At 43.5% G+C, this 22,727-nt stretch overlaps 1 protein-coding gene and 1 non-coding gene across 2 annotated transcripts in view; both read right to left on the reverse strand.

The window, feature by feature from the left end:
• The window catches only part of crybg1a (crystallin beta-gamma domain containing 1a), a 319,813-nt gene that overhangs the window by 255,737 nt on the left and 41,349 nt on the right, over nt 1–22,727 (reverse strand). The window lies entirely within an intron of this gene.
• Nucleotides 492–655, reverse strand: LOC121278492. Its single transcript, XR_005943163.1, has one exon. It is a non-coding gene; the product is annotated as a U1 spliceosomal RNA (small nuclear RNA).

A 22,727-nucleotide genomic window follows, 5' to 3' on the forward strand; every position in this document is an offset into this window, starting at 1 on the left:
AAATCCCCTTGAAGGCTCCTTACTTCTTCTTCGCAATTCACATTCCCACCATCAGCAATTTGGAAATGTTACATTTGGTTCTCACATCCAAATCATTTGTATAGATTGTGAACAGCTGTGGCCCAAGCACTGATCCTTGGGGTACCCCACTAGCAACAGATTGCCATCCTGAGAATGACCCGGTTATTCCTACTCTCTATTTTCTGTCTGTTAATCAATTCTCAATCCACAGCCGTATATACCCCCAATCTCATGTGCTCTAATTATGCTAACTAACTTCCTGTGTGGTACCTTATCGAAAGCCTTCTGAAAATCTAAATACACCACATCCACTTGTTCTCCTTTATCTATGCTACAAGTAACATTCTCAAAGAACTCCAACAGGTTTGTCAAACAATAGGAGTTATGATCATAGTTCTTTTGGAAAACGTTGCTGAAAAGAAGTAGAAGAAAACATGAAAGATACAAAGTCTATTGTTTGATTTATAAATCAGGGGAGAGCGTGAACGCAGTCCCCCACTACCACTAATTTTGCAGTCGAGTATCCCACATTTAGGGACATCGCAGCCGTCAGCACACCCGAAGTGCAATGGGCTAGCCTTGACCTGGGAGAACCACCTTCACGATTATGGTCTTTCCCCTGCCAGGTAAGTATATGATCATAGTTGTACGTAAATCACATCCAACAGATCTTTTTGCATAAGCAAATGAATTATTCAAAGAATGTGTGAATGATTTCAACATTCTTTATCGCAATTTTTGTTGTGTACAAAGTGTCTACAAAGTATCACAAGGTATGTAGGAAGCAAAGGGCAGCCATTAGCCTAGCTAGCTGATAAAAAGCTACAATCCAAACCCTCCCCCCGTCCACTACTATAGCACGATTATCCTACCTGGAAGATCAGCTGTGGCTCTGAGTCACAAGATTCTGGGTTCAGGTCTCACTCCAGAATTTTACAGTCCTTTCCAAGCGGGTTTGCAAGCGGGTGTTAAGTGGATGGCCTTCCCACCATCCTCCTGTCCACCCCCAACCAGTACACAATTTTACATGGGGCGGGCAAGGCCGAGGGTAGTCTATCCATCCTTGCCCCAATAATTGGCCACTTAAGAACAACACTCGTCTTAAAGGTATATGACATATCAGATTACTACAATATAACAGTCCTTGGAACAGTAAAAACTAGCAAGTATAAGTTCAGCCAGGGAGCATGTCTTTACATAAAGGGCTTGCCACCCAGCTTCAAACCTGAGGTTGCAGGCAGAAAAGTTGGGGAACGAGGTGACTCACTTGAGGCCCTCCCTTCTACAACAGGCACTACCCCGCTCCCCTCCACCCCCCCCCCCCCCCCCCACCCCCCACCCCCCAAGGTCTGCCCTCACGGACGCTCCTTCCTCCCACTGTAGCCTCTCAGTCAAGACCACAACCCCCCTCCCCGTCTCCTGGGCCTCACCTTCCCTCTGTGAGACCTCCACTGTACTTATCTGCTCCTGGTGTCCTGGACTTAGAATCTGGGGACTGCTTGTAGTCCCAGTCCTGGCCACTGTTGCAGCCAGTGCTGTTGGCACTGCAGAGCTGCCGCCCATTCAGATTCACCAGCAGCTCTCTGAGGTGAGGCTTCTGCCCGAGTGAGTGCTCCTCAAATGGCTGTGGGGCTTTGATTGGCAGGGATGCATTCCTGTTGGCTCCTCAGGGCAGGTTGGGAAACCCTGCTATCTGAAAGTTCCTGCCTCAGGACTCAAGGACAAAAATCAAGGCACACATTCGAGTACAGTACTAAAGGTGTGCTGCACTTTCACAGGTGCTGTCTTTTAGGTAAGATATTAAACTGAGGTCCCATCTACCTCCTCTGATAGATGTATAAGATCCTATGGCACTACTTCAAAGTTGCAAGCTTGTTTCAGGGTGACTGAGTTGGTACAGACACAGAGAACATCAGGAGATTGTTGTTAGAATAAACATGTTGTTTATTTACAAAAGAAACTCAGCAGCTACAATTGTGTGCTCACAACTCAAAACTCTGTCTTCACTCTTCAGTGTCTAACTCAAGACTCTCCCACACAGGTAGCCCACGCTACTCTGTTATTGGGTATTAATCAACATTGCAAAAACAGATTATGCAGTATTTATCACATTGCTGTTTGTGTGAATTTGCAGTGTGCAAAGTTGGCTGCTGTGTTTACAACAGTGACTACACTTCTAAGCCAAGTTCATTGGCGTACACTGCTTGAGATGTTTGGTGGTTGTGAAAAGTGCTATATAAATGTACGTCTTTCTTTCTTTTATATATTAATCACCCTTTATGTAAAGACATGCTTCCTGGCTGGACTTATACTTGCTAGTTTTTACTGTTCCAAGGACTGTTATATTGTAGTAATCTGATATGTCATATACCTTTAAGACAAGTGTTGTAATATAAGATCACATGATCTTAATACCCAATAACAGAGTAGCGTGGGCTACCTGTGTGGGAGAGTCTTGAGTTAGACACTGAAGAGTGAAGACAGAGTTTTGAGTTGTGAGCACACAAGTGTAGCTGCTGAGTTTCTTTTGTAAATAAACAACACGTTTATTCTAACAACGATCTCCTGATGTTCTCTGTGTCTGTACCAACTCAGTCACCCTGAAACAAGCTTGCAACCCAGATCCTTTAGCCCCAATTAACTGAGGATCCAACAAACTGGCAATGAGAGTAAAAGGAAGAAAAACAATGGAAAAAATGAAGTAAAAAGCAATGAGGAAGGAAATCAGAAGAACCAAAATTGGGCTGTTCCTCACATAGTAGTTTTGAGTAAAAGAAAATTTCCTTCTTGATCATCAAAGTAATCCCCTCAGAGCATGCTGCAATTTGGGAGAGTGGACCTTTCGATCCAACCTTGGATGGCTGGCTATGTCTCACTATGTTGAATGCCTCGCGTTCTTCTTCCAGGCGGACGACATTGCAGGGGAGAAGAGGTGCGCGGCCCTTTTGTCCATGTGTGGGGGTAAGACATATGGATTAATTAGAAATCTGTTGGTGCCTAGTACCCCAGACTCGAAAAGTTTTGATGACTTAGTGAACCTTGTAAAGAATCATTACCAGCCCAAACCATCGGTGACAATGCAGCGGTTTAAATTTAACTCAAGAAATAGAGCTGCAGGGTAGATGGTTGTTTGTTATGTGGCAAGTCTGAAGCAATTAACTGAATATTGCAAGTTTGGTATATCTATCAATGATCATTTGGCATGTGGTATAAATGAAAATGCGATTCAGAAGAGATTATTGTCTGAAACAAATTTAAGTTTTCAGAAGGCATTGGAAATCCTTCTGGCAATGGAAGGTGCAGTGCGGGACACAGGAGCCATACAAGGAATGCAAAATGGCACCGCCCTCCATGTTGGGCGGGGATCCTCAACCAAAAAGTGCAGCGCTTTACCCAGAAGTGGGAAGCAGCCACCGCTAGCAGACAAATTAAAAGAGATAACTTAGTAGCAAAAACATGGCATAATAGCAGCGGAGGTGGAAGCAGATTGCCAAGTGATGGTTACTAGAAAATGTACAATGAAGATAGGATTGGGCTCAGGTGTGATTCTCCTTCTCCCCAACAGGAATCAATGCTTCAAGAAAGAGGAAGAATTTGATGGGGAAGGGGGTGGGGAGAAAGGAGAACAAAATAATTCCATGTACCAATAATAAAGAGTGAATGAAGCAGTTGGTCAAAGTGTCTTTGACAGCTCCCCGAGCATGGAATGCATAGTTGCATGGAATAGTTGAAGCAGAGACCATTGCATCTGTTAAGGAAAACGTAGATAAATATTTGAAGCTGAGAAAGTTACTGGGCTGTGGGAAGAATATGCAGCTGTATGATTAATTTTGGATTGCTCTAGCAATGAGCTGGCCTAAATTGAATGGGCCAACTGCCAACCTACAGAATATACTTCTATGGTTCTGAAGACACAAAAATGCTCTATGAAACCAACCTAGAATGCATGGTATCTCAAGACACTGAAAAATGCAACCACTGGCACAAAAAGAGTATATATCAGGGCTAAATGGTCTTGTGCCTCATTCAGTCACCAGAAACCACAGGATAGACCACTGGTTCATGAATATCCTTTAGGGAAGGAAACCTGCTGTCCTTACCTGGTCTGGCCTACATGTGACTCCAGACCACAGCAATGTGATTGACTCTTAAAATGCGCTCTGAACAAGGCCAATTAGGGATGTGCAATAAATGCTGGCCTAGCCAGCGATGAACAAATAAAAAAAAATATATAATTCAATGACTGCTAGTACATTTACTGTATAGACTAAGGATATACTTTATTAAGAAATAATAGCCTGTGTCAAGAAGATATAATAATTGTCATAATGTTATTGGAAATTAGTGTAACATAGAGTAATAGTGGGATGTGTCTATATGTGCCTGAGTGTGTGTGTGTGTGTGTGTGTGTGTGTGTGTGTGTGTGAGATTTAATTGAATTAGAGGCAGCTGGACTGGGTGCTTTGATCTAAGAAGAGAGGGTTTTATTATCAGGGAGATAAAGTCCAAAGAAATAGTGAAACAATGGGTATTTTCATTCAAAGAAGAAGATATGTATAAAGAAGGAGCAAGGGCTGTGTGTAAGGGTAGGCATTTTTAAGATCTTACAAGTATGAAAAGCCTTCAGCATCAAGCCTCAAGCTGCTGTCTTCAAAGGACTGGAGTTAAGAAAACTCACTTGGAACTCGACTTGTTCAGGGTATCATGTTTCTTTGTCTGGGTCTTTTAAAATCTATGTGTCTTACTGTTTCCTTAACAAAAGTATAACTGGGAGTTAGATTGAGTAGGGGATTTAGAAGTTATCATAGTAGTATTTTGTAGATCTTTGCATGTATTTAAAATCATTTCCCTTATGAATAAATTTTAATCTAGTTTTATAAAAACTTATAAGTCTTGGTGGTCTTATTACCACCGATAAGGCATCTTGAAATTTATACAAATTGAAAATTATTTGTGACAGTTGTTTCAAGTTTCCCTCTGGGATTTGAATAGCTTGGCATCTACCATCTGCTGTGTCATAGCACCCAGATTTTCCCCGGAGCAGCAATAATCATAGGATTGTCACTCCTCTCGAACTTTTGCCCAACTTGTGCTGCTCTGAATTACTTGCCAGCTCTTCCGAGCCCAGCCCCTCCAGAAATGCAGAGTGCAAAGTTCATTAAGGAGGTCTATCAAAGTTATGTAAGTGTCAAGCGCAAGACAGGACATTGTCTCGCCTTTTTTAGGGCATTAGCTGCTGTGTGATAAGTTTAAAGGTCTAGTGTGAATGTTAGTGAATGGATGAATAGGTGAGTGGATGAATGAGTGAACTGGTAGACGGGTGAGGTAAGTGGATAGGTGTGTACGTCTGATGAGGTGGTAGGTGGTAGGTGGGTGGGGTGGTAGGTGGGTAGAGTGGAAGGTAGGTAGGTTGGCAGATGGGTTGGGTGGCAGGTTGGTAAGGTGGTGGGCAGGTAGGGTGGTAGGTTTGTAGGGTGGCAGGTGGGTGAGGGGGTAGGTGGGTGAGGTGGTAGGTGGGAAGGGTGGCAGGTGTCTAGAATGGTAGGTGGGTGAGGCGCTGGGGAGGTAGAGTGGCAGGTAGGTGAGGTGGGTAGGCGGATAAGTGGGTAGGTGGGTTGGGCTATTTGGGTCAGGTTGGGAGGGATAGTCGGTTGGTGGTGGGAAGTCAGGTCTGGTCGATGGGGGGTCAGAGGGCTGGGGGATAATCAGGGGAGAGTAGAGGAGGGATTTGGGGGGTCAATGTGAGTGATTTGCGGGTCAATTCTGTAGGAACCCAGGAATTAGGCTAGGATTTTGTGTCTAACATTTCCTGGGTAATTCTTCAGGTAAGTACCATTGAACTGTCCTATGTCTCCTACTCTAGCATCGGAGACTTTCTCAGAGGGTCTTGGGGAGCAAAAGAATTGCCTATTGGGAGTTCAAACTGCCGGGGCCATTCCCACAGAGGTCAGTTCATCAAGACTTCTGTGGGTCTCAATGTATACCTTGGGTCGAATGTCCTGTCTCCCGACGTTCCAGAGACTGGCAGATGTGTGCCATTGTGGCCGTTGATTTCCAAGAAATAATAAGACTAATGTATATTGTACACATTCAAACTAAGCCCTCCAGCTTCTTCTTATTGTAATTTGATCCTCTGAAACATATTGCATTATGAGTTTGTAAAACATTGTTTGGTACACAGCACAGCACCCTCTGGTGTACAAACAAATCAAAAAAAAAGGGAAAGAGTTTTAGTGAAGTATTTCTAATGGCCAGAATTTTATGTTTGGCCCATCCGTTGGGAGCAGGCTGGCAGATGTGTGTGTGTAAAATTGGATGAGATGGCGGATGTTTCCATGCCCATTGCCTGCCTACCTGTGCTGGCATTTTACCTGTGGTGGTGTATGTGCCAGGTGACCCACCAAACTGGGCTAATTCAGGCCCTTAAGTGACCAATTAATTCATACATACCAACAGCGGATATGCCCATGCTACATGGTGAGGGCTCTGGTGGTCTGACTGCAGCTTGAGGTGAAATGAGGGGGCTGTTAAGACCATAAGACATAGGAGCAGAAGTAGGCCATTCGGCCCATCGAGTCTGCTCCGCCATTCTATGAGGTCATGGCTGATCTGATAATCCTCAACTCTACATTCCTGCCTTTTCCCTACTTTTGTTCAGATGCTCAGACACTCTGTTCCCAACATATGGTCCTGTCAGTGAAAAGCGCCATCCCTGTTTGACCACCCCACACCCCTCAGCCACCTGATTGCCACCCGTCTCCCCCAAACTCAGCTTCAATGGGGCCTGCCTGACTAGGCCCGGCAGGGGCCACCCACTTACCTTGAACTCTGGTCTCCAGTCATGCTCTTGTACTCGATCAAAAAACGTTAACCCTGTTTCTCTCTCCACAGATGCTGTCAGATCTGCTGAGTTTTTATTTCATATTTCCAGTTTCTGCAGTATTTAGCATTTAACAATGAGATAACTTAGGTGAAACGCTTTGGTGCTATTTCCCCATCAAATTTCTGGAAACAATACTTCCAAGTGAGTGACGGGAGCAGCATTTATTCACAAGTGACTGTAAATAGGGTAACATACTGGCATGAATTTTACGTAGAGGTGGTGGCCCTGTGCACTGCCTGAAAATTTGGGGGCAAGCTGGCTTCTGCCAGCCTAGGAAGCCACGATTGGATTTTATAGTCGTCAGGCAATTAATTGCCTGAGATCGTGGCTTCTGCTCCCACGAGGGAGGATGTCCTGTATTAAAGAGCTGCCAGCCAATCAGATGGCCAGCAGCTCTCCAGTTTCTGCAGTCCCACATGGTGGCATCTGCGGTGAGAGAAATAGAGATAATGTTTCGAGTTTGCAACACTCTTCTTCAGAGCTCTGTAGGTGCCACAACTCTACTAAAACTCAATCAATTCTCAATAGATAGGAAAGGATAAACAAATTGAATATCATTGTGGAGCAAACAGGAAAATAAAAGAAAAACATCCACTAAAGAATTCAAGAAAAATAAGAGAAAAAAATGGCTGAAATTCCTCATAGCTTTGGCAGGAACCCTACAGGACAGCAGCAAACTTCGCTAAGATGCACAGGTGTTGTCATGGGCCTTATTTTGAGGATGACCTTGTTAAGGCAGAGCCTCTGACTGCCTTTCAAGGCCATCAGTATGAGAGAAAGGCAGACTTTCTGCACACCAGCTTCTTAGGATTAACCCAGTAAGAGGTTGAAAGTCAGTGTGCCAAGGAAGAAGTGGCATACGGGATTGATGAACAGAAGCAGGCCTCATCATGTTCCAGGTTGGGGAAGCAACCTGGACCTCTAAAAATCATAACAGGATTTCTTTGTAACACCTTTTATAGTGTGCCCCCTGCTTCCCCCGCCCCTGGCCCCACTTCCAAAGGAGGACATTCAAGGAGCAATTTCTGTTGAGTAAAGGTATGTCCTATTCAAAACTTCAAACATGGACTGTGTTCCTGTGGAAACTTCTAGAACTGTTTTTTATATTTTAAAATGAACACTCACAAAGGTATCTAAGATGGCTGCCAGGAAGTCAAGTGACTTTAGCTTATTCAACAGACTATCTCAAACTTCTGTAAAGTTCTAATCAAATCACCCTGGGTAAGGGCCTCCCCCTTGGAGCTGGCATATCCAGACAGCGCCCCTTTGTGGAATTCAAGCCTGCCATTGTTCAACACTTACTCAAAACATGGAATCAATGGAATCCTAGACTTTAAGGCCTGAATTTTCATCTCCGAGGTGGGTAGCGGCATTTGGGAAAATTCCCAGCTTGACCCTTCTGTGTCGAGAGAAAGTGCCCGCCAAGGTGGGATCTTCATTGTTGGGGGGGCTGCTGTGAGCTGGAGTCAGGCCAGCCAACCTGGGAAAGAGGTCAGAGGCATCCACAGGGGCAGCCAGGTGCAGCGGTGGCTGTTTAAAAGCCCTCCTCAGTGCTGTGGGCCTTCGCCCAAGTTGAAATTAAAACAGAAGGACCTCCATCCCTCACCCCCCACACCCCCACCATGTCCCATTCATATCAACTCATTCCCCTGCACATCACCCATGGCCCCTCATACGACTAATGCCAAGCTGTGCCTCTACACCCACTCCCCCATGACCCCTCATGCCACCAATGCCAGGCTATGTCCCTCCACCAACCGCAGTCCATCATGCCCCCGTACCAAACCATGTCCCTCCAGCCAAACCCCACAACAAAAGAAAGCAGACAAGACCAACTATCCACATGTTAAGTGTGAAAGGCTACCATCTATCTCTTATTGTGTAGTGATGGATTTGGACTTCTAAACCATTCTGGTTTGATGATGCCAGTACTGGTCATGTGAGTGAAACTGGCTTGAGATAATGAGCTTTATCTAAAGACTCAGAGAGACCAGGCCAGTTTCAGAAGAACATCACAATCAGCAGCTTCAAAAGGCTCTGTCATCTTTGCCTTTTAAGGACGAGGAGGCTATAAAGTCTTGTAAAAGTCTCCCAGTCCGATTCCAAGACTTGAAGTCCATCTGTAAAGAAATTAGACTTCTTGATACAGAAGCCACAAGTGCTTAACTTCATGACCTGCTGAACATTCATCTCTTTGAGGGAGATCTAAAACAATCCAGATATCCAACTTCAGCTATTTTGGACCCATCAGAACTACAATTCTAGAATGGTGAAATGCTCCTCTCTACCGGGCTCGCATCGACTGATCTCCTATAACAAGTCAAACATGTGAACTGTTAACTATTCTTTTGGCTTAACACTTATAGAAGTGAACTATCTTCTTTAATTGTATCTTTCTTTGTTATGGACAGTAAGGGTGTAGATGAGGGTAGTGCAGTTGATGTAGTTTATATGGATTTCAGCAAAGCCTTTGACAAGGTCCCACATGGGAGACTTATAAAGAAGGCAAATGCACATGGGATACAGGGTAATTTGATAAGATGGATTCAAAATTGGCTTAGTTGTAGCAGACAGAGGGTGATGACAGAAAGCTACTTTAGTGACTGGAAGCCCATGTCCAGTGGCGTACCACAGGGATCTGTGCTGGGTCCCCTGTTATTTTTCCTTTATAGAAACAACATAGATGACTATGTGGGGGGTAGGATTAGTGAGCTTGTGGATGACACAAAGATTGGCTGGGTGGTTAACAGTGAGTTAAGTGTCTTGGGCTACAGGAAGGTAGGACGGGATGGTCAAAGGGGCAGATAAGTGGCAGATGGAATTTAACCCTGAAAAGTGTGAGGTGATACACTTTGGAAGGAGTAATTTGACAAGGAAGTATTCAATGAATGGCATGACACCAGGAAGTTCTGAGGAACAAAGGAACCTTGGCGTGTGTGTCCATAGATCTCCGAAGACGGAGGGCATGTTAGTGGGGTGGTGACAAAGGCATTTGGGACACTTGCCTTTATCAATCGAGGCATAGATTACAAAAGTAGGGAGGTCATGTTGGAGTTGTCTAGAACCTTGGTGAGGCCACAGCTGGAGTACTGTGTGCAGTTCTGGTCGCCACATTATAGGAAGGATGTGATTGGAGTGGAGGGGGTGAAGAGGAGATTCACCAGGATGTTGCCTGGGATGAATTATTTAGGTTATGAAGAGAGGTTGGATAGACTTGGGTTGTTTTCGTTGGAGCAGAGAAGACTGAGGGGTGACCTGATCGAGATGTACAAGATTGTGAGGGGCATGGACAGGGTGGATAGGAAGCAGCTGTTCCCCTTAGTTGAAGGGTCAGTCACGAGAAGGCACAAGTTCAAGGTGAGGAGCAGGAGGTTTAGGGGGGATGTGAGGAAACACTTTTTTACCCAGTGGGTGGTGATAGTCAGGAATGCGCTACCTGGGAGGGTGGTGGAGGTGGGTTGCCTCACATCCTTTAAAAACTACCTGGATGAGCACTTGGCACATCATAACATTCAAAGCTATGGGCCAACTGCTGGCAAATGAGATTAGGTAGGTAGGTCAGTTGTTTCTTATGTGTCAGTGCAGACTTGCTGGGCCGAAGGGCTTCCTCTGCACTGTGTGATTCTGTGATTCTGTGAAGGGAAGAGAATTGGGGGTCCCAGTTTATCTCTCCTCTCCTGTCCATAATACTGTGGGGAATCATCCCAGATTTGCACAAAATGCAATAGCGGGTGGGAGAAAGCACGTTTTGCACACCAACTGCAATGGCGGCAATTCACACCATATCATCCCAATTAGGCAGCCATAGGAAAAACGCCACCTTGCTGGTGGGCAGCCTCCAAATTGCCCAGCACACCATTACCTCACTCATACCTCACTACAGCCTTGCGCACACTTCTCAATGCTTGCAGACCTGGACTGCTCTGGTGAAGACATGACCACCAAAGCCAAGAGTTCAGCTGCATGATTCAATGATACATCTCTGGGATACCACAGATGCCCACTGCAATATCCTGTATGCCCATTCTGGCCACGGGAGGCCCATCAGTCTCACTACTCCGACTTGGGAGGCAGAGGCAGAGGTGGTCAGTGTTAATGCTGCACACAGGAGGTTGGCCATCCAGTGCAGAAGATGGATGAATGATCTCATCCATGCCAAAAGGGTAAGTCAAACATCTCATCACTCTAAACTCACACGCCCTCAAGGCCATCACACATTCACTGGCATCTCACTCGCTGCCAGCCCAAGGGACATAACCACTCACTCTCTCACACACACCCTCACATCTCCACCTGGGCTCATCTCATCTGGAGACTGCCTCCTCAGCCCTCACCATCTTGAGGCCACTTGCACAGATCAACATGTGCCCCCACACCTCCCTGGGATACCCCCCATCCCCAGGACAGTCCGCACTCTGCAGCCCTGCCTGAGGCCACTTCTTCCCCTTACCCCAGCTACCCTAGCCCTGCAACCATTGAAAATCCACCCCCGTACATTTCGGCAGGTCTGGTAGGTAGAGGCCTGCCTGTGAGCCCCCTAAAAGTGATGCGGTGCTGCCTGCAAGGCCTGGCACTGATGACCACAAATGCTGCCCGATGCAAGGTAAGCAAACAAACCTCAAAGGCCCAAGCGAAGTGTACATTGCTTTTGTACAGTTGTGAAACACACCGGTATGACTGTACCCAGCTGATCCAGCGTGATGGGGTGATTCCAGCGAGCTGAGCTTATAATAAGATGCTCAAGTGTTGAAATTAGGTTCCCGACATGTGGCGGTGGGAAACGTGGCCCGCCATTGACGGTGGAGTGAACAATCGCAAACTGGTTTCATGATGGCGTGAAACCGATTTTTGGCCATATCGCCATCCTCACACCCCCTCAGCAGCCATGGCGCCTTACACCAAGGGGGCCAGAAAATTCCGGCCACTGTATTCCCAGGAGAAACCAATTCCCATTCTCTCTAGAAGGGCAGAACTCTGGATTTCCCAGCAGCTTGGGCGGACAGATTTTGAAGATAAATCCACAGTAGTAAGAACACCCACTATCTTGATACTGAATGACTGCTCCTTCACCCTGCTAGGGTCAGTGATGGAGGGCACTGCTCACCGCAATTCCAGTGCAAGTGCTGATATTGCAGCCTGGGGAAAGTTGCCCATGGCATATTTATTTAAAAATGAGATAAAATGATAAACTGCAGAAAAATCAATTAAATAATTTGAAAAAGTTAAGAGTTTGGACAGAAACTGTGGCAAGATAGGAACGTTTTATATTTCATCAGAACCATTCTTCATTTCTTTTTGTTTTTCCTACCTTCACTTCTTCTGACCTAGTCAGTTCATCATTGACCCAACTTCCCGGTGAATCTCTATTGGCTACCCTCCCACTAGTAACATTAACCTTCTCAGGGATGACACCTCCTCCAGCCCCTTAGCTGTCTCCATCATTAGTGTGACTTTCATCCTTCTTTAGAAGAACTGCAAACTTCTCAGGGCACCAAAGGATGTACAATAAATGTGGGATTTCCAACATCACCCATAGCACAAGAATACATTAAAAAAAACAATTTATTTCAATTCGAAATGACTTCAAATTCATTTTGCTCACAGTTCATGTTTTGGCCTAAGAAGCCATGGAAATGGACATAAAATGTGGGACCTATTGGCTTAATGCTTGCTGAAATGAAAGCCTTGCTTGAGAATCTCCTTAGCAGTTGCACAGTTAAACAGAAATTCAGTATTTATTATCACCATCACTCAAGTCCAAAACAGTTGTACCCCGTGGAAACAAACCAACAAAAATAAGACTGGTTTACCGCAGGTACTGGATTTTTTTCTGGAAATTTTCACTCTACAGAAAGATAACATGTATAGGCTTGACTTCAGGTCAACCGCACCTTCGTATGTTATTGCAGTTGAGTGAAACACTTTGACTCATTAAAGTATCACAGAGCAACTTACAACTCCCACCATTCACCTTTAGAATACTAATTAACACTAAAGTGTTCGCTCAACTCATTTGATAGCTTTTTCACCTCTGATGCAAACATTGGGTTGACACCCACATCAAGACTTGAAGAATCTAAATTGACACTTCAGTGCAATATTTTGAGAGTGCTACATTGTCAGGGGTATTTGCTTTTGGCTGAATGTTCAGGTGAATGCAAACACTCCCATGGCACTAGAATCATATAGGAGGTGACCATTCAGCCCATTGTGCTTGTGCAAGCTCTTTAAAAGAGCTATCAAATTTGAGCCCACACCCAGCATTTTCCCCGTAAACTTGCAAACTGATCCACTTAAATACCTGTCCAATTAAACATTTGGAAAATTACTGTGGAATCTGATCGTACCACCCTTTTCAGGTTATATATTCAGAGCTGAGAACCCTCTGTGCGAAGAAATTTCTCCTAATTCTTACTCCAGTTTTTTTTTTGCCAATTATTTTAAAACTAAGACCAATAGTTACCAACCCACTTGCCTATGGAAACAGTCTTTCCATAATTGCTGTATCAAAACCTCTGATAGTTTTGAATAGCTCCACTAGGTCAGTCCTTAACGTTCTGTTCTCTAAGAACAATCCTAGCTTCCCCAATCTCTCCACATAACTGAAGTCCTTCATCTCTGTTATTATCCTGGTAAATCTCCTCTGTACCTTCTCCAAGGCTTTGGACAACCCCCTGAAAGTGTGGTTCCCAGAATTGTACACAATACTTCAGTTAAGGTCTAATCAGCAATTTGTAAAGGATTACCAAGGCTTCCTTATTTTTGTATTCTGTGCCCCTAACCTCAAAGTCAATTATTGCAACACTTTCTTAACCACCTATCAACTTGCTGAGACACCTTCAAAAACTTGTACAATGTACCCCCCAGGTCCCTCTCCTCTTATACCCAACTCAAAATAGCACCACACAGATTATACCACCACTCCATATTATTCCTCCCAATGTGCATCACTTCACACTTACCTACGTTAAATTGCACCTACAACAACAACAACAGCTTATATTTATACAGTGGGTTTAATGTAATAAAATGTTCCAAGGTGCTTCACAGGATTAGTATAAAACAAAAAAAATAGGCACTGAGCCACGTAAGGCCAAATGACCAAAATTTGGTCAAACATATTGTTTTAATGAGTGTCTTAAAGGAGGAAAATGATGAAGAGAGGCGGAGAGATATAAGAGGCATAGAGATATAAGGAAGGTGTTCCAGAGCTTGGGGCCTTGACAACTGATGGCACAGCCACCACTGATGGAGCATTTAAAATTGGGGATGCTCAAGAGTCCATAAGTAGAGGAGTGCAGGCTTCTCGGAGGGCTTTGGGGCTGGAGGAGATCACAGATTTAGGGAGGGTGAGGCCATGGAGGAATTTGAATACAAGGATGAGCATTTTAAAATCAAGACATTACTTAACTAGAAATCAATATAGGTTAGTGAGCACAGGGGCAATAGATAATTGGGACATGCTGCAAGTTAAGATATGGGCAGCAGAGTTTTTAATGGCCTCAAGTTCACGTGGGGAATGGGGGGGTAGAATGATGGGATACCAGTCAGGGATGTGTTAGAATAGTCAGGCCTAGAGGTAATGAACACAGGTAAGCTGAAATAGGGTCGAAGTCAGGCCATCTGCCTATTTCACTAGTTTGTTGATGTCTTCCTGAGGTTTGCTACTATCTTACTCACTATTTATTGCCACATTTTGTACTACCTTCAAACTTCAAAATTGTACTCCCCATATCCAGGTCATTTATATCACACAAAAAGCAATAATCCTAATTGGGGACTCTACACTGTAAACTACACTCCAGTCAGAAAAATATCCGTTCACCCCTACTCTCTGCCTATTGTCCATGTCAATTAGATACCCAAGTTATCATCATCCCTTTAATATTACATTTGAAAGTCCATATGTGCAAAATCTACCACATTAGCTTCATCAATTCTCTATTTTATTTCATCAACGAATGGAATCAGGTTAGTCAGAAATAATTTGCCTTTAACAAATCAGTACAGGGGAAAAAGTAAAGCTCCCCCCAGCAAGCCCAACCCCGCCCTGGGGGCCTGATCAATATTCCTCCCTTACCCAATACCACACAAACAAAAACAAAAATAAAAATACCTGGAAAAACTCAACAGGTCTGACAGCATCTGCGGAAAGGAATACAGTTAACATTTCGAGTCCGTATGACTCTTCAACACAAAAAGTCTGATCATTCATTTCTTTTATTGTTTTGGGGATCTTGTTGTGTGCAAATTGGATGCTAGCCTGCATAACAACAAAGTAACTCCTCAGACGTGATATATTTTGAAGGCGCTATACAAACACAAGTCTTTTCTAATTACGTGTTTTGATGAAATAGTGCTACCTTTCTTGTCTGTAGCTACACAGCAATGAATCTGACAGGAAACAGTCAGCATCAGAACAACTGAAAAAAAAATGTTTCCCATATTGACATCACCTGCGCAGCCTGAAACAACTAAAAGCCAACAGAATCTGATGATCTTGTTGCTAAAATCAATCAACAAAACTAACAAAAGTTCACAAGATATGCCTGGATGAAGAAAGCCCTTTGGCTCTGTTATGTTTCTGTGTTCTTGTATGCTTTTGGATTTGACTAATGTTGACTTTCTAATTTTAAAAATAATCCCATAGAAGAGTCCTTTCTCCTTAGATGTCCCTGAGAGAGCTCTCGTTTGTTTTCATATCAAGATCCAGTCATGTATTGGACCTGGGATGATGAACTGAAAACCATTTTATGATACAAAAATAAAAATACCTGGAAAAACTCAGCAGGTCTGACAGCATCTGTGGGGAGGAATACAGTTAACATTTCGAGTCCATATGACTCTTCAACAGAACTAAGGAAAAATAGAAGAGAGGTGAAATATAATCTTGTTTAAGGGGAGGTGGGACAAGTAGAGCTGGATAGAGGGCCAATGATAGGTGGAGATTGCCAAAAGATGTCATAGGCAAAAGGACAAAGAGGTATTGACGGTGGTGATATTATCTAAGGAATGTGCTAATAGGTGACATTAAGGGTAGAAAGTAGGATGAGCAAGGTACAGATAGCCCTAGTGGGGGTGGGGTGGGGTGGGGGGAAGAGATCAAAATAGGCTAAAAGGTAGAGATAAAACAATGGATGGAAATACATTAGAAAATAATGGAAATAGGTGGGAAAAGAAAAATCTATATAAATTGCCCCTTTCCGATCCCCCTTTTTTCCAATAATTTATATAGATTTTTCTTTTCCCACCTATTTCCATTATTTTTAAGTGTATTTCCATCCATTGTTTTATCCCTACCTTTTAGCCTATTTCGATCCCTTCCCCCTACCCCATCCCCACTAGGGCTTTATGTACCTTGCTTGTCCTGCTTTCTACCCTTAATGTCACCTATTAGCACATTTCTTAGCTAATATCACTACCTTCAACACCTCTTTGTCCTTTTGTCTATGACATCTTTTGGCAATCTCCACCTATCACTGGCCCTCTATCCAGCTCTTAATGTCCCACCACCACCCCCCACCCCCCCACACACACCTTAAATCAGCTTATATTTCACCTCTCTTCTTTTCTTCTTTAGTTCTGTTGAAGAGTCATACGGACTTGAAACATTAACTGTGCTCCTCTCCGTAGATGCTGTCAGACCTGCTGAGTTATTCCAGGTATTTTTATTTTTGTTTTTGTTTTGGATTTCCAGCATCCGCAGTTTTTTGCCTTTAACCATTTTATGATGATTTTATCATCAATGGTTCTATCCAGGTCCTCCAAAGCAATTCTCTACAGCTTCAGGAGTTGGCAGAGCAGCACGAACACTTGACTTTAATCCAGGCTTCAGAAACAAAACAGTAATTGAGGAAGAGGACAATAGAATCATAACATATAAACTGACAGTACAGTAATTGATAAACTTTACTAGTTCCTCCTGAACCTGAACAATGTTCAGACAAAAGATAAACACAACACAGAATGCTTGGTGCAAGCCTCTTTCTGCATTGTATGTTATTCTGTGCAGTTCCTTGTGTAGTAGAAATCAATATAAATTGCAACTCAGATGATGAAACTACATTGATAATTACATTTTTTCAATACTTTTCTCAATGCTTGACTCATTGAATATGAACATTATCTTGCTTATCTTATCGCCCTCAGAGGGTTCAATCGTTCAATGCTTCTTTTAAGACTCCACATCAAACTCAGTGATTTGAAAATGACAGGCTGATAAATCCCTCTGTAACCAGAACTACACAAATTTAAATAGCTGCCTTTTAATTTCAGGGACCTGCCAATCAGACACCCACCTGAAGGAATCACTCAAAACACTTGTTGGTAAATTAAGTTGCTCAGAGTTCAACTGAACAATTATTGCTGCAATGTGTTGATTGAAGCTGGACTATTTCTGTTAGTATTATTGTTTCTAGCTCCTTAGGTGACTTGATAATTAAAAGAGGCCAACACCAAGTTAAATATTAAACAAAAATCATTTTTGTCAGAGGCCCATTTGGCCTGATCTCTCTCAAATCCTAACATTACCATCTTGCTGATGCATTGCCTTGGCACTCTGTTTCAGATATTGCGTGAAGAAATATTTCCAGGCATTTGTCTTAAATTTGCTCATGGAAAACTCTGAACCTGTACATTCTTGTCTTGTAGCTTCTATATTCAGAATGTGCTATTTTCAGTTTACATCATCCCTTTACATAGCTTATGAAGTTCTCTAGAGTTCCTCTGAGCCAACTGTTTTTGAGGTTGAAGGGCCCTATCTTATTAGGCCCTTCTTCATCGTTTGTCCTCTTAACACTTGGGATCAGGCTAATTTCTTTCTTTCTTTATACCCTTATGTACTGGATGGTCCTTTTTGTTGCAACTGCTACAAGTCAAGCAACAATCAAACATATATAATAATGGAACACCCAGAACACTGCACAACTGCAGCATCACCTGGTCATTTGAGCTCAACTAATTTAGCAATATAATAATCCAGCATTATTTTTTTGCCACATCACAAGGCTTGAAAATGATGAACAACAAGACAATTAAAACCTGAAAGCTTTTTTCAACTTCTCTCATATAAAGAAACAATTTGCATTTATACAATGCCTAGAGTTTCTATAGTCCTCCGGGCACCCCAAAATGCTTCCAAGTCAATTGAAGTACATTTGAAGTGCAGACATTGTTGTAAACACACAGCAGCTCATAGGAGTGTTTCTGTTGCAAGCATTCAGTATTTCCAACAAACCTTGAACAAATCTTATTGTAAGATGTATCAGGCTGGAAGTGGTGACTAAACAGAGAAAATGTGTTTAGTAACCACATGGCCCAATCAAACAGATGTTCATTTGAGTGCCGTGCACTTACAGCTAAATCATCAGCAAGGCAATCAGGGAATTGAATTGCAGCAATGTTCATTTGTGGCTTTATGTCTAAATTTAGAGGAACGAGTAAAAACCGTTAGGCCCACCAAGACAGCTAGTCACATTTTCACAGATTATGCCCCACGTTACCCAGCTTCTCACTGTATAACTCAACTCCTTTCCTTTCTAAAATTCTGTGCAATGGAAATTAGCAAAAATATTGCTGAGGGACATGACAGTTATGAATGTGGCATTCCTCCAAGAAACTGTAAACTAGTCAATCTTTTTTTCAAACAAAAACAAAAATAAAAATAGCTGGAAAAACTCAGCAGGTCTGATAGCATCTGCGGAGAGGAACACACTTGACGTTTCAAGCCCGTTTGACTCTTCATCAGAGCAATCTTTTTTTCAGTCATTGTTAAACTACTAAAGTCAATAATAGGGGATAAAATCATTAAGACTTCAGAAGAAAAACAAGTTACTGAGGGCCAGATAACTTCTTTTGATTTGTTTTCTATCACTTTATGAATACATCCCAGAATCTTGAGATTTTTCCAAGTTATTTTAGAATTTTCATAGTAAATTCCAAAGTCCATATTCTACTAAATATGAACATGTCGTGCAGTAATTACACCCTCCCACCTTTAAGCGGCACTGTAAATGGCAGATTTCTAGTTTCAATGAGTCACAGTAACGTTAGGTAAAAAAGTAGCAGTTCACTACAGTATTGTAAACTGTGTTTTGCGGCTCCTCCTGAACTGTAATACGTTGGCCAGCAGGTGCCTCTGCAACAGATTGACACTTCCAGTAGCTCATGCCTGTCGAATAACATGTATAATATGAATAACCCAGGCCCCAAGCAGGGAAATGAAAGCAGACATTGTTGTGAGGTTAAACTTGAGGCATGCCTCCCCACTTTCCTTCCCAGATTCCCAAGCACAATGCCCAGAATTTTCCAGCCCATGGTGTTGGGCATCGTGCCGGCCAGGGGTGGGTGGGAATATGGCGAGAAGGCCAAAAATCGGCTTCACGTTGTTGTGAAACCAGTTTGCTCCGCCCATCAATGGGGGGCTGCCTATCCCGCTGCTGCATGTCGGGAACCTAATTTCAATACTTTAGCATCTCATTGTGAGCCCAGCTTGCCGGACTCATCCCCCCACACTGGATCATCTGTGCAAGTCGGCGTGGTTGCGTGCCGACGTGTTTCACAACTATACATGAGCAATGTGCACCTGCACTTGCTCAGAACATCAAGGTGCGTGCCTTGCTTCAGGCAGCACTCATGGTAATCAACGCCAAGCTTCACAGACAGCACCACATCACTTTTAGGGGGACTCACAGGCAGGTCTCTAAATACCAGATAAGCCATAAGGTGGGAGTGGCTTTTCAACAGCTACAGTGCTAGAGCTTGCTTGGGGAAAGGGGAGAAGTGGCCTCAGGCAAGGGAAGGTGCTTCAGGGCAAGGGTTGCACTGGGGAAGTGGGGGGGCATCCCAACGATTGTGTGGGGGCACATGATGAACTGCGCAAGTGGCCTCAAGATGGTGAGGGCTGAGGAGGCAGTCTCTGGAGATGAGGCCAGTGACGCCAGATGGTGATGTGAACGGGTGCGTGAGAGAGTGAATGGTGATGTCCCTTGGGCTGGCAGTGAGTGAGGTGCCAGTGAATGCGTGGTGGGCATGTGGGTTTAGAGTGATAAGATGGTTGACTTATCCTGGCAGCACGGATGAGATCATTCATCCGTTTTCTGCTCTGGATGGCCAATCTCTTGTGTGCAGCAATGGCACTGACTACCTCTGCCACCGCCTCCTGCAGCCAGAGTGGAGGTAGAGTGAGCAACCAGTGAGGTAATGGGATGGTGGGCAAATCTGAGGCCACCCGCCAGGAAGACGGCATGTTACCTGTGGCTGCATAATTCATAAGGTGGATATAGACGATGTAGTGCAAAAACCAACCATTGCGGCCAGCGGGTAAAACGACTTTTTTGACACCCACTACTGCACTTTGTGCAAATATGGGACAATTCCTCCCAATATGAGATTGGCCTTAACTAAAAACAGAAAATGCTAGAAAAACTCAACAGGTCTGGCAGCATCAGTGCAGGGAGAGAGAGAGAGACAGAGTCTCAAGGCTAATATTACTCTTCTTTGGAACTAAATTACTGTTAATTTTCCCATCCCAGAATTTGTACTCCTGAGCAGAAATTGTGTTAACTACCTGGCGAATTTACCAGTTATTGAGCTAGTTATTGACACTCAAAGAAGAACGTTCATTGCACATTGCCTATGTCAATGTGGCTGGCTTGGCAATTAGCAAGAAGGGGACTCAGTCACTGATTCTGTTCACTGACTTGACTGCAAGCCAATCTTTTGCAGATCATTAAACCCTGGTCCTCGGATGGATTATTTCTTCCGAACTGTTCATTTAGAAGAATCCTGGAAGAAAGGCGGAGAAGCGAGGAGTGGACAAGATAAAACTCTGGACCTGGGAAAGAGTGTACTGTGCTTCCCCCAAACAACACTCAGAAGAATCATGGGTCCCAGAGAAGAATAACTGCAGGTCCCCTCAACCTCTTTCCTGCAACAACTAAGATGCTGCCAGAGTGCACAGTTTTAAAGTGTTTTGCAAAAGAGCCAAATATGAGGTGAGAAAAACTAATTCCCATAGCCAGAAGTTAGGGTTTGTAATGCAATGCCTGGAAGTGTGGTGGAGGCAGGTTCAATTGAGGCATTCAAGAGGGCATTGGATGGTTATTTAATTAGAAACAATGTGCAGGGTTATGAAGAAAAGGTAGGAGATTGGCACTAGGTTAAAATGCTCAGAGAGCCAGTGCAGACATGATGGGCTGAATGGCCTCCTTCTGCACCGTAACAATTTTGTGATTCTGTGATTTTTGATCCTGGTGGGGCAGAAGGAAATTTTTTTCACTCAATAACACCTCATCCCTCCCTCCCATTGGTTAATGTTTGGGGCCTGTCAAATAGTGAAGCTGATGGCCATCAAATACTTCACCCTTTCCAAACAAGAGGAATTTCAGCTCCTGAGGAGAATGAAGCTCCAAGTCACCCTTCCCCAACTTGGAAGAACTTTTAGCCCTGTCCCCTAACCCAGTTTTGCCTAAGGGCTACACATGATCTTGACTCCTTGCGTGCAAAACATTAAAATCTATTTCCTATGTGTCCACCTTCATGGGACATTCATTCTCCCCATTGTTCAGGACGCTCTTGTTTTTAACTTCCGTATCATAATTTACCTCCTATTCTACGACTCTGTACTTTAACCATTGATTCTCAGTGTGGAACTTGGCCAGTTTTCAAGCTTTCAAGAAAATCCAAGTATTACAATATCAGCTGCATTTCCCTTGTCCACCAAATCAGTAAAAGACTCTGGTTAGAAAAACAAGGCCTCCGATTACGAAATCCAGGATGTTATTACAAAACTAGTCCTTTAAGATACTTCTGAATCCCTCAAATCATTTGTGGGAAACTTTATTAAATAACAGGATTGAATTCTTTCAAGTCTGTTTTACAAATAACAATTGCAAACTTAAACAGAATTACCTGGAAAAACTAAGCAGGTCTGGCAGCATCGGCGGAGAAGGAAAGAGTTGACGTTTCGAGTCCTCATGACCCTTCAGCAGAACTGTTCATCCCTCTCCTTGGATTCACCTAGTTCTGTTGAAGGGTCATGAGGACTCGAAACGTCAACTCTTTTCTTCTCCACCGATGCTGCCAGACCTGTTGAGTTTTTCCAGGTAATTCTGTTTTTGTTTTGGATTCCCAGCATCCACAGTTTTTTTGTTTTTATTACATTTGCAAACTTATTTGTAGCAGTTTACAATATTGCAGATGAGCTGAGAGTAATGAAACATTGAGTTGGGTTTATTTGCTCGGCCTGTTTGTGCAGTGTTAACATTTATAGTTTGCTCTGGAGCACTAAAAACTATTTTTCAATGCCATATGTTGAATAATCAATTGGGTAAACAATGGGCATAGAAATTAGTACCTGATAACATTTACTCAGCTATTTTGAGTGAGTGCCGAAGTTCACTAAATATTTATTTCTGGCCACTTACACCCAGGAATTGGAGCTCCAGTTGCCACCTGATGTGAACATGAATTCAATTGCTGAGTGTCATTTGGGCTTTTTTTTTGCTTTTGTTTGAAAACTCCTCACTAAGCTGAGAAAGTTCTGGTTGTATTTACAGCAACACTGTTTGCAAACAAAAATTGGGAATTAGGGTTTAATGGAGCATGATTGCCAGCCACAGCCTCACTCCTTCTTATCTCTGTAATCTCCTCCAGCCCCACAACCCATCGAGGTATCAGTGCTCCTTTAAATCTAGGCTCTTCAGCATCCCCAGTTTCAGAGGGCAAGGCCTTCAGCTCCTCCACAATCCCTCCCTTTATCTCCCTGCCTCTCACTTTCCTTCTTTAAGACACTCCTTAGAACCTACCTATTTGACCAAAAGTT

This window comes from Carcharodon carcharias, chromosome 5 (assembly GCF_017639515.1).
Source record: "Carcharodon carcharias isolate sCarCar2 chromosome 5, sCarCar2.pri, whole genome shotgun sequence".
Taxonomy (NCBI): Eukaryota; Metazoa; Chordata; class Chondrichthyes; order Lamniformes; family Lamnidae; genus Carcharodon; species Carcharodon carcharias.